At 36.9% G+C, this 13,433-nt stretch overlaps 1 long non-coding RNA gene across 1 annotated transcript; it reads right to left on the bottom strand.

Annotated features, from left to right (window-relative positions):
• Positions 1 to 3,775: 3,775 nt before the first annotated feature.
• On the bottom strand, positions 3,776 to 12,233 carry LOC141559815 (uncharacterized). Its single transcript, XR_012487569.1, has 2 exons — positions 12,081 to 12,233; positions 3,776 to 4,535 (listed from the first exon to the last, which is right to left on the bottom strand). It is a non-coding gene; the product is annotated as an uncharacterized LOC141559815 (long non-coding RNA).
• Between the last annotated feature and the right edge of the window lie 1,200 nt (positions 12,234 to 13,433).

Below are 13,433 nucleotides of genomic sequence, written 5' to 3' on the forward strand. Positions count from 1 at the left end.
TATGGAGAATCACAGAATGTGAGATGAGAAATCCTCCTCCATGGTCATTTAGTGCAAGGAACCCATGCTCATGATTAGGGCCATCTCTGTGATCCAAGAAATGGCTGCCCATGGCTAAAACACACTGTCAAATCAATATAATGGAAGCCAAAATACAAACAAGGATCAAGAGGAAAAGAGTAGTTCTTTAATGTTCTTAATCAGTATATCCAAGTGCAAATTTTTGGAAAGAGTTGTCTACTTCATGAAGTTGTCTGCTTCTGGAAAGCATTTCTTCATAGGAGTTCTTTCCTAGGGGACTGTCTTTGAGCATCATCCCAAAACTGTCCAATTTGATCTATTTAATTCTGAAATATATCTAGGCAAAATCAGCAATACAGTATCCTTATTAGGGCCTTATTTTAAGGTCAGATTTGCAGACACATTTCTTCCAGTAGATTGGTTTTTCCAGGTGCCAAGAGACTTTAATGCTGATTAAATCTCCTAGAAAGAGATATTTACAGAAATTCAAAGGGACCTTATGAAAATCTAATCTCTTAAGTCATGTGATGGTCCTGCATATACTTCTGCTTTTTTCCCCTTTAGCATCTCCTTTCTATTCCTTACCTCACTAGCATTCCTCACAACCCCCAAGAGCAGGCTATTGTAGGAACATTAAAGCCTATCTCCCAAAGGAGAAAGGGGGAGTTAATGGCTGTGTGCAATCACTCTCCCCAGTGGCACAATTAGCACAAAAGTTATTAACTTCAAACTTTTGAACTCTTGATTCTGATGGTGTTTTCCCAGCCAAATGATTTTTTTCTCCATTCTCTCCAACCCCATTTGCTCCACTAGCCACTATAATCAGCCCCCACCATTAGCCTCCCATATAATGTGGAAAGATCTGGTTATGGGGCAGTGGCACAGTCCACCCTCAGTGGAAAGTTGGGAGAAGGGGTATGTTCTTCTCATTACTGATTCTGGGAAAAGATAACTGTACCCGAGAGAGTGGTGTGTCCATGTTGAGAGCAACCTAGTTGCTAACGTTTGTTCTGTCATGATGTTCTTGCTGTGCCTACTTATTCTTCTGTCATTGGAGCAGGCATCCATGGAACTCCTTTGGCCTTGTGGGATGTCCCATTGTGTTTCTTGCTGATGATTTGGGAAGATCCAGCCATTACTCTCTCATGAATGACAGTCTCTGAGATCAATTGGGCTATGAACATGTTATAATACCTCCTATTGTAAAAACGATTATCACATGAGAATGTCATTTTGCATTTTAAGGATATGGGTGGCTCAGGCTATCTTTCTCCCCCTTCCCCCCATCCCTACCCTGTTTCCACTGAGAGGCAGGTCCTGGGATCCAGTTAAAGATGGTGTCATTAACTCTGGGAGATGACTATGAACCACTATGTAGAATTCCCAATCCCTCTAATTTTGTCCTCCTGCTTTTTGGATTTCTTTCACAGGCTAATTGTACACTATTTCAAAGTCCAATTCTTTTTGGACAGCAAAACAACTGTTTGGTCATGTATACGTATATTGTATTTAATTTATACTTGAACATATTTAATGTGTATTGGTCAATCTGCCATGGTGGGGGGGAAGGAGGGGAAAAATTGGAACAAAAGGTTTGGCAATTGTCAATGTTGTAAAATTACCCATTCATATATCTGGTAAATAAAAACTATAATTAAAAAAAAAAAAGATGGTGTCATTGTTCATGGCAGGGAACATAGCTACAGATCCTTTACCCTAAAGACCACATTTCTTGCTTGGTCCCTCACAGTCTCATTATGATCCCATTATTAAAGATCAGGGATTTGGATTGGGACAAGTATGATTTGCATGCAATTTTCCCTGTAGTAGCTCCACTAGGCTATGATTTCCCTGCCCAGGAAACACGTACTACCTCCAGCTTAAAAGAGAAACAAAAACATATTTCACACATACTGTCGGGGTCATGTTTAGCAGCTCTTATTGGTTCTGCACCTTCCATTGCTATTTCTGTACTAGCTGTCTTTGAGAAGAGACAGATAGCTCAGTTTGTAACCACTACACAGCATAATATAACCCTTCCATGGGAAAAACAGGAAACCATTCATGGGGTGTTGTTACAACTCATTACAGAAGTGAGAGATACTTTGTTAGCCTTAGAAGATCAATAAGTCTGCCTGGTGTAGAAGTTGATGCTGAAGATTTCACCCTCTGAGTGTCACTGATGTAAAGGTTAATGAATCTGATTCTTCTTGGGACCAGCTAAGAGTTCATTTGTTTAGGGTATTTCAACTATTCTAAAATTACCATTGACATGGCAGCTTTTTAAAATAATCATTCAGGACATGAACCGGGCTTCTATAGATCAATCACACCCTAAGGGTATTGCTGATGACATTTGGAAACTGTTCCAGAGAACCCTGCCTTCATGGCATTGGGCACTCACCTTCCTTGGCCCTATTCTCGCTGTTATTGTTACTCATGCTCTGTTGCCTGATCCCTTGGTTTTGTGGAGTAGCAAGGGGCATTTACAAGCAGATATCAGTCACTAATCTTCAGATACACCTGCAGCAAATAAAAAGGGGGAATTGTGTCTCTCCAGGCCAATGCACCTGCCTAACAGAATGGAAAGAAGGATAATCTTCTCCCAGCCCCTTTTCTTGGGGCCATGGTTATCCATTCTAGCTACAACTAATTAAGGAAATATTTTCCCTCCTTTTCTTTGATATCTTTTCTCTTTCTCTTTATTCTGTCAATAATACTTACTAACCAACTGCTTGTCATTAGTCTGAATAAAATTTTAAATTCTAATTTTCATTCAGATCCATAAGATATATAGTCAAGTGGACCAAGGTGGAAGGAATCACTTTCCAGCATGATATTAGAATTCTGGATTGAGAAATTCTTCAGTAATTTGGCATGGTGAGTAGGATTTATTGGGATTGCTGGTAGTAAGAAGGAATTTCCTTTTCTGGAATTACTGAGGTAATACATGTTACTTTTGATGTCCTCATTTCAGTGTTTTGTTTTTTTGAGGCCTGATAACTTTAATGCAATAACAGATCAAACACTGAACAAATTTACAGATCATCATGTAACAGAATTTTTTAAACCATAAATTAGATAATTCAAGTTTTAATAGCCAAATTTTAATTTTCTTTAACTTCTTACTTTTCTTTAAATCTGCAAATACCCCCTTAAAAGAAACCAAATCAGTCCAAGCAATCTGTCATTTCAGGGAGCATTGAGACAAGGCTCAAAATGTGGCTTGTTTTAGGACCCAATTTAGTTGGAAATGTATAGTCTTTGGATGTATCCCACATTGAATCATATTTACCTGGTACAAATCCTGTCCAATACTGTTAAGAGGGTGAAACACTGTTCACGAAGTAGACATCTGTACCAGTATTGACCTAGCATAGTGAACCTTTAATGGAAAGTGCTGAAATGGTACAAAAAATCTTCCAGGTTTCAAGCATCATTTTTGGATCGACTCCAATGTTCTTTAGAGTCTTAACACCAATATGTCTCCAATTGTTATGATGTATGAGAATGATTAAAATATAATTAGTTGAAAGGGCAGAGTCAAGATGGCAGAGAGAAGCCAGGAGGTGTTTTGTTAGATTTTTAAAAATTCTGTAGCTACCTTAAGGAGAGGAAGAGAATTTTAGAAAAGGTAAAAATTTCTAATAACTAATATCTTTGCTAAGAAAAACCCAAATGGGAAAGCAAAGAGCTTGACCCAAAGGAAAGAAATGAACAAGAAAGGTACAAATTAGCACAAGAAAAACTAAAATTTGTTTCACTTTTTTATTAAATAGGTGGGAAAGGAAGATTAACTTTCATTTGAGTGGAACAGCTTGAAATCTATGGATCTCAGAGAACTTTAATAAATTGTAGGACAATTTTAAAAGCCACAGTCCTCATGTGTGCTGTTTTTTTTTTTTTGTTTGTTTTTTTTGTTTTTTTAACTATTGAAATACAATCATTTTATTGAAAAGTTTCATAGGCAATATCCATTCAGAATAAAAAGGCACAAAATACTTGGGAACTGTTCCCTTCAGCTTGAAGAGTGAAAGGCAAGCCATCTAGAAGTTGGTAATGCTTCTTCTCTTGCAGGGGAAGTTTGGAAATGAAAAAACACCTGTCTGGGAGTCTAGTGGTGGGCTGAGAATTCTTCCTTGAAAAAATGCTCAGAGAGATGAATAGCAGCAAGCACAAAGATGAGAATCCACTGCACAGAGAGTCATGGGACCAGGCTTCGTTGCTGGAAGTGAGAGGCCAGGAGAAATCATGTTTGTGACAGGTGCTATGAATGAAATATCAAGTAATTGATAAATAAGAGAACTCTGGAGAACATTGTAAAAAGCAAAAGTGTCAGTTTTATATTCCAGGTAAAGCCAATCCTGGGAAATCTCTTATTCCAATGTCCTCAGCTTGAAAATTTCCATATATATGCAAGGATTTCTTAATTGAGAAGCCAGGGATAATTCTGATGGCCCATTTTTTCTCTTCAGACATGTTGTAGAAATTACTCCTCGGTGACAGTTTATATCCTATAAATATAGAAAGATATCAGTCCAAAAGAAAGGATTCAATATCCTTAGTGAGAAGACCTTACCTGAATCCTATAACATTCATTCCATGATGAAAATTTTCAGAGGAGAAATTTTTGGGAAACAACAAGGTATGACAGCTGAGAACTAGAGCTCTCTTTTTCAGGAATTTCCTATATGTCTAATAGGACACCATAACCATTTCAAAAGCAGCTATTTATTGGATAAGAAAGATTTCAAGATAGAAGTGAAGATAGTATTTAAATCTTTGTGGTTTTATTTAAGGGGCTGAAATTCTGAATAGGTGTACTGGAATCAGATCACCTAGCACCAAAGGCTAATTACCTATGGGACAATACTCTATTAGCATATGCTTGGAAAAATGGCCCTTATATTCTGTGCTGGCTTGATCTTTTGGTGTATACAGATAATCTTTGGATGGATTAGGGTTTGGAGTGAGACAAGCTAGAGTCACTTTGGAGGAGGATGAGGAGAAGGGAGATTGGTAAGGTGGAGAGTATGTGGAAGTTTTGTCCATCCCCTTCACTTCTCCTTCTAAAGACCAAGGTCTTTTGCTTATCCTGACTCCAGCTGATTTTAAGGCCTCCTGGAGGTAACCTGGACTTCACAGTTTTAAGTAAGACAAAATGGCCCAGTATACCAGTATATCCTTTTAGTAAAATCAGGGCAACTTCAGTTATAAGTAAAACTATTCACAGATTTGTAGACGATAGTTACTTCCTGGATTTGGAATGTCCAGAGTTTTCCAGCTCTCATGACTTGGAAAGGGAATTTCTAATTCTTTGCCTATCAACAAAGTCTTCATTAGACTAAACACTTACCTAATTAAGGGAATAGTGTAATTAAAAAATGGTCAAGTTCTCTACTGTTCTTAATCTCTCAAAATATATTGGATAATCAATGTCATGAGTTTTTACCTTACCACATTGTCACTCATTATGTAGTTCATCATGCAGGGAAAAAAAAAAAAAAAGACTGAAAGAAAATCATATATCCACATGTACATTGACTGGAGCACTTATCAGGCAGAAATGAAAGGAGTTAGAAAATGAATTTTCTTCTACACAGAATGTGTGAGGAAGAAAATAGTATACACTTCTGATCCAGGAAGTTTTTTCCCCTTGAACAATTATAAGCTCCAGGGCCTAGTCCTTCCTCAATGTTTTACATATTTTAGAAGAGGCTCAGACTTCTGGCCAAGATGGCGGAGAGAACACACACATCTATTTAAGCTGTGTCTTCCTCTCAGAAATTTTTTTTCATAACAAGGCCTCGGAATTAGTGCTCAACTGAAAAAACCTACAAATAATTGCCAACAGAAGATATCCTCAAAATTTGCCAGAAAAGGTCTGTTTTTGCTTGGGGGTACAGTTAGATTGGATGCAGACTGAGGGTAGGCAGCAGCAGAGCACCAGACTGTGAGAGTACAGAAGGCAGCTCACACTGAGCAGACCTGAGGGTGGTGGGGTGTGATGTCAGCTATTTCTAAAGAGAGAATTTTACCACAGTGTGACTACTTTTCCTTACAGCAAGCCAGTAGATCAGCAGAGAAGCTATAAACACAGGGTAAAGACTATAACCCTGAAAAGTTAGGGTCTCTCTGGACCTGGCCACACCTACCTGGAGTGCCTCAGCATGCTCTTAGAGTCTCAGAGTGCAGATGCAGGGCAACCATTGCTGTCCTGCTAGTGCCTCACTGCTGCCCCCTGCAGCCCCCTCCCCTCCCCAAAAAAACCAGATTGCATTTGTTTATTTTTTGTTAGTTTGCTTTCTTTCATTCTTCTTTTTAAAAAAATGAGCAAAAAATTAAAACAGAGTCTAATTACTGATAGCTTCTATATGGATAGAGAGCAGACTTTAAAGCCTGAGGAGACTAAAAACAGATTGTCCCTAGATGAATCCCCAAAGGGGGATATGATCTGGTCCTCAACACATAAAACTGTCATAGAAGAAATAAAAAAGGCTCTTACAAGAGAGCTAAAAGAAAAATAGGGAATGGAAAGGGAAGCTTGGCAAGAGAGTCTGGATAAGTCTTCCCACTCATTTAAAGACAGAGTGGATAAAGAAATCAAATCTCTGAAAAACAGAATTAGGGAATTGGGGAAAAAAATAGCTCTCTAAAAAATAAAATTGGCAAACTGGAAAAAAATTCCTAGAACAAAACAACTCACTTAAAAACTCAATCAGATAATTAGAAAAAGATATAAAAAAGTGAGTGAAGAAAATAATTCATTAAAAATCAGAATTAAACAAATGAAATTGAAGGACTCGAGGAAACACCAAGATTCAGTCAGGCAAAACCAAAAAATTGAAACAATGGAAAAAAATGTCAAATGCCTTCCTGGGAAAACAGCAGACCTGGAAAACAGATCTAGGAGAGGCAATCTGAGAATTATTGGATTCCCTGAAAAATATGATGAAAAAAAGAGCCTGGGCACTATTTTCCAGAAAGTTATCAAACAGAACTGCCCAGATGTTATAGAAACAGAGGGTAAAATAGACACTGAAAGAATTCATCAATCACTAACTGAAAGGGACCCTAAAATCAAAACTCCAAGAAACATAGTGGCTAAATTCCAGAACTATTAGACCAATGAAAAGATACTACAAGCTACTAGAAAAAATCAATTCAAATATAGAGGCGCCACAATAAGGATAACTCAGGATCTAGCAGCATCCACATTAAAGGATGGAAGAGCCAGAATCTGATATTCTAAAAGGCTAAGGAACTTGGTATGCAGCCAAGAATAACTTAACCAGCCAAAATGAGCATTTTTTTCCAGGCAAAAAAGATGGGCATTCAACGAAATAAGTGAATTTCATCTATTTCTGATGAAAAAAACAGAACTAAACAAAAAGTTTGATCTCCAAATGTAAGACTCAAGAGAAACCTAAAAAGGTAAAAAGAAATCTTGGGAACGATATTGCTGTTATAAAGATAAATAAAGAACAGATGTATAATATTTAACAAGTATTGGTCAAATCTGCCATCTGGGGGAAGGGGTGGGAGGGAGGAAGGAGGGGAAAAGTTGGAACAAAAAGTTTTGCAATTGTCAATGTTGAAAAATTACCCCTGCATATATATTGTAAATAAAAAGCTATAATAAAAAAAATACAAATTTTAAAAAATAATAAAACTGAAGGAAAAAAAAAAAGAACTCATGTATAATTTGTTCTAGAAACTAGAGGTGGAAAAGAAATTATACCAAAAAAAGGGTAAAGTGGAGATAATACATCTCACAAAGAGGCAAAGGAAATCTAATATATCTGAGAGAAACAATGGAGGGGGATGAACATAGTGTGTATTTTACTCTCATCAGAACTGGCTTAAAGAGAAAAATATTATACATATTCGATTTATGGTGAAACTTCTCCCACCTCATTGAAAAGTGGGAAGGGAAAAGTGAAAAGGGAAGGAGTAAGCTAAGCAGGAGGGAATACAGAAATTTTGAGAAAAAGGGTTAAGAAAAGGGGAGGAACTCTAATGTGGGGGAAGGGATACTAAAAAGGGAGGGTGTGAGAAGCAAGTGGTGCTCACAAGTTCAATACTGGGGAGAGGGGTAAGGTGGAAGGAAAGGAGAAAAACATAAGAAAAGGTTAACAAGATAGCAAATAATAAAGAATTAGTAATTTTAACCATAAATGTGAATTGGGTAAACTCTCCCATAAAGAGGAAGCAGTTAGCAGATTGGATTAAAAGCCAGAATCCAACAATATGTTATTTACAGGAAACACACTTGAAATAGGGCGATACATAAGGAAGGAAATTATATCTTCCTAAAGGTTAGCATAGATAGTGAAGCAATATCAGTATTAAACATACATGCACCAAGTGGTATAGCATATAAATTCTTAAGAGAAATTAAAAGAGCTGCAGGAAGAAATAAACAACAAAACTACAATAGTGGGAGATCTCAACCACTTTCAGAATTAGATAAATCAAACCACAAAATAAATAAGAAAAGTCAAAGAGGTAAATTGAATACTAGAAAAGTTAGATATGATAGATCTTTGGAGAAAACTAAATGGAGACTGAAAGGAGTACAGTTTCTTCTCAGCAGTTCATGGAACCTATACAAAAATTGACCATATATTAGGATATAAATACCCCATATTCAAATACAGAAAGGCAGAAATAGGAAATGTATCCTTTTCAGATCATGATGAGATGAAAATTACATTCAATAAAAAGAAAGGGGAAAATAGACCAAAACTAATTGGAAACTAAATAATCTCATACTAAAGAATGATTGGGTGAAACAGTAAATCATAGACATAATTAATAACTTCACCCAAGAAAATGACAATAATGAGACGTCATAGCAAAATGTATAGGATGCAGCCAAAGTGGTAATAAGGGGAAATTTGTTTTTTTTTTTTTTTTTTTTTTTTTTTTAATCTTTCACTTCCAAATTCTTTTTTTTTTTTTTTTTTAATAGCTTTTTATTCACAAGATATATTCATGGGTAATTTTTCAACACTGACAATTGCCAAGCCTTTAATAAGGGGAAATTTGATATCTCTAGAGGCCTACTTGCATAAAATAGAGAAAGAGAAGATTAATGAATTGGGCTTACAACTAAAAATGCTAGAAAAAGTATTAAAAACCCCCAGTTAAACACTAAACTTGAAATTCTAAAAATAAGAGATCAATAAAATTGAAAGTAAAAGAAAAAACTATTGAATTAATTAATAAAACAGAGTTGGTTCTATAACAAAACAACAAAATACACAAATCCTTAGTAAATCTGATTTTAAAAAAGGAAAGAGGAAAATCAAATTGTTAGTCTTAAAAATGAAAAGGGAAAACTCAGATTCTGCAACAGGGGTCATTCCCAGTTAGGTACAGTTTGGACTAATTAATATCTATAGGTGGGACCTTCCCACTCTGTCATTCTGTATTTATAATATGCTGAAAAGTTCAAAACCAAGAACAAACTCAGCTGTGGCAGTCACTTTCCCAGAAATAAGAACTGCATAGCACTCACTGCTAAGGCAGTCACCAGATTTGTGAATGTCAGAAGTATCAGAACAAAGCTTACAACAGAAAGGTGGTCCTGGGGATAATAATAATAATGAATGAAGTTCACATCTTATGCTGGACCAGCTGAATTTTCACCTTGTATGGGAAGGGGTCAGATTCAGAGGAAGTAGCCTGAGTAAAGATTTTTATTAAAAAAAAAAAAAAAAAAAAAGTTTCTTATTTAGGAATTTTATTTCCTTTTCTGAATCTCAGATTTGGGTCCATTTGCAAGAAATTAAAAGGCATATATTTCAATTACAATGGCTTAATACAACAGTGATGATAAACTATATATGAACTAGCCCCATTTGGTTCTCTATTTGGGATTTTTGATGATTGATTAAGTTGACTAAGGAGACATCCCAACTTTCACCTTAGGAGTCTTCAGGGATTTGGATATTCAATGTAATTTTAATTCTACTCAGTTAGAATGTAATTCTAGTTTACTAATCTTCTAACTTGGCATTCTGCTGCTAAAATTTTTAAATTTTATTTATTTTATTCTGAATTTTAGGGGGAAGAGGGAAGGATTTCTGTAACATAATACAATAGAAAAAAAAAACCTAACTTTATATGAAACTGAAAAGCTTATATACAACTTCCTATTCCTTTTAAATATATTATTAAGTTATCCTGAAACTTTTTAATTTTTTTTCTCTCCCTGCCCCATTCTAGAAATGGCTAACATTAGACACAAACATGTTCATGAAATGTGTGTGTATATATTCATGTATATACACATACCATTCTTATAATACTATTTGTCAGTTCTTTATCTGGTTGAAGATACATTTTCCTTAATATGTCCTTTGTAGTTAATTTTGGAATTTGTAATAGTCAAAATGGCTTAGTCACTCAAAGAGTTCTTCTTAAAAAACTATTTTTTGTTACTGCCTAAATTGTCCATTTGGTTCTCCTCATTTCATGCTTCCTTGTTTTTGTGAAAATCTTTCTAAATTTTGCTAAGATCATTGAGTTTATTTCTTATAACATAGCAGCATTCCATCACAATCACACACTACAACATGTTCAGCTATTTGCCAAATGACGGACATTTCTGCCATTAACACAAAACAAGTAATTACCAGAAAAAAAAAAATAACACACAAAAAGGATGATGTTATAAGCTATCATCTAATACAAAACAAAGGAAACTCATTTTCTCCATCCCTACTTCATTCTATATATAGGATTAGAGAAATAGAGGCAAGGAAATCATTATATTGGCAATCCAAGAAATATTGATTCTTTACCCTTATGAACTCCACTTCCTGGGTCAAAGTCAATTGCCAATCTCTAGTCTTTAGAAGGAAGAGAAGTGAGTTGGATACTTCCATGTAACCTTGTGTCTTGTCTTTCATGTGTCTTCCACCTGATCTCCTGCCTCCCGTAGGAAGATAATTTCTGCCTTCCATACAACAATTAACATACTTCTAGTCATACTCTTCACATACTAGTTGTTTTGAACACATTGTAATGGTCCAGCATCCCTTCCCCATCCATCCCTAATTCCTTATTTCTATATGACGCAACCCTTCTACCACAAATTTTCACACAAACATAATCAAATCCTTCCATTTTACCCTGTGGGATCTTTGCTCCATTAAAAAAAAAAAAAAAAAAAAAAATTCCCTTCATCTTAAATTATTTTCTTCTTCACCTTTTTCAATCTACTATTATTAAAAGTTAGTGCTCTCACCAATTACAGGACCTCTTTGATCACCCCCTTCACTAGAAGTACTAACTGGCTTTACTTTTGCTGCTTCTCTCCCAAGTTGGGACCAGAGCTATTTGTCCAGTTCAGTCAGCTGTACTAGGCACCCATTGATTAATTAGAATTCTCTAACTTGGGGCATTTGCCTGCATTCAGGATAAGAGAAAAGTGTAGCTCTCTAGCTTGAGTAGACAATCTGCAAAAGCTGTGCCCACATCTGATGGTGACTGGCTCAGAGAAGTAGCAGATGGCACAGGTGATCTCATTCTGCAATTTCTGCAATATTTCCACAGCAGTAGCCATTATCCTCTCTCCAACTACTTGTTTTCTCCAGCAGCTGAGATGGAGAGACTTCACTTCCATTCAAAGCATATTTCTGAGGAGGAGGATGCTCTCCTTTCATAGGAGGTAGCCCCATCTCCATTATCCAAGAGGAGGCTGTCCATTTTTCTTTTGCATTTGGAATAGGATCCTTGTGACCTCTTTTCTATTGCAGTGATCTTCACATCTGTCTCTCACTTAACTATCTCCTTCTTTCCCAATCCATCCTTTCCACAGTTGCCAAAATTTCCTCAAGGTAGTTGAGGAAATGTCTAAAAAGGATGTGACAGAAAAACTGGCTTATTTCTTATTTTAAGTAATAGAATATCTTTTTGTAAACAACTCAGCATATAAAGTATATTTATTGAATTTTATTTTTTGTTATAACAAATGACCAAGAAAGCTTTATTGGGTGTTTGTCCCAGCCCACAGCCTGATCTATATGCCCATCCCAAGGCCAGCTCACCTGCCTTCAGACTCCAACCCAGAAGGTGCAAACTCTCTCTGTCCTTATTCAGTCATCCTGTCAGTGGGGGTAGCAGGAAGCAAGAGTGCAGGGGCACCAGAGAGCAAGTTCTCCTCAAGGTTCTCTATTTATGCTGCCTCTCTTCTGGCCTTGCCTCTGCCCAGCCCACTCAGAACTGCGTAGGTGGAAACCTAGAAGAGAGGCTTCTGGTGCATCCCAGGAGGAGAATTAGCAAGAGGACACGCCCCTTGACATTTCCAGAAACCTATTAGTTCCTTTAACTCCTTCAAGACACAACCTCCTGCCTCAGAGGCCAAGCCCCTTTTTACCTCCTAGGTCCGCCCTACCAGCTGATGTGGCCTACCGGCTCCGGGCAGAGAGAAGCTATGCAAGTTCTCCAATCACCTTTTGTTCCTCTCATCTTTGCCAAAGCCTAGCCTTTTCCTCCTCCCTAAAGTACCCTGGCACATCCCCTAGAAAGTCTCTTGGGAACCACAGCCATTGCCAGGGCTGACAGTAGTGAATTTGAAGCTGAAGATGGACTTTCAGATCGGTTCTTTGTACTATCCCTGTGGAGCTTACCCGCTGGGTAATGACACCGTGAGTGGGGCCGGCTGATTAGGAGTGGGACTTTTCAAGACGTTGAAGAGAAATAATTGGGAATCACATTTGCTTTCAGCTTGAGGGACAGACAACCGAACCCCCCAGTCCAGTCTCAAGAGACTATGCTGGTTTGGAACTATGCCCAAAAAGTTATCAAACTGTGCATACCCTTTGATCCAGCAGTGCTACTACGGGCTTATATACCAAAGAAATACTAAAGAAGGGAAAGGGACCTGTATGCGCCAAAATGTTTGTGACAGCTCTTTTTGTAGTGGCTAGAAACTGGAAAATAAATGGATGTCCATCAATTGGAGAATGGTTGGGTAAATTACAGTATATGAATGTTATGGAATATTATTGCTCTATAAGAAATGACCAGCAGGAGGAATACAGAGAGGTTTGGAGAGACTTACATGAATTGATGGTGAGTGAAATGAGCAGAACCAGGAGATCACTATATATATATCAGAATTCCAACATTTTTTATTCCAAAATCTTTTTCAACCATTGACTTATCATAACTCCCTAAGACATCCATTGGCATCACTGGGCTTTTCTTCAGGGAACCACTCCAAATGATGCTCCCCAACTAAAATTTTTTGAGTGTGGGAAGAGGAGTTACATCTAATGCATTATTTAATTAATTTCATGGCTATATAAACTGTTTCCTCAACATTGACCTGAGTCAAGGTGTTTCCCTGGTTGTTATTACTAAATTGGCAGTAAATAAGTTATATTGGATTCAGGAGT

Source organism: Sminthopsis crassicaudata, chromosome 3 (assembly GCF_048593235.1).
Source record: "Sminthopsis crassicaudata isolate SCR6 chromosome 3, ASM4859323v1, whole genome shotgun sequence".
NCBI lineage: Eukaryota > Metazoa > Chordata > Mammalia > Dasyuromorphia > Dasyuridae > Sminthopsis > Sminthopsis crassicaudata.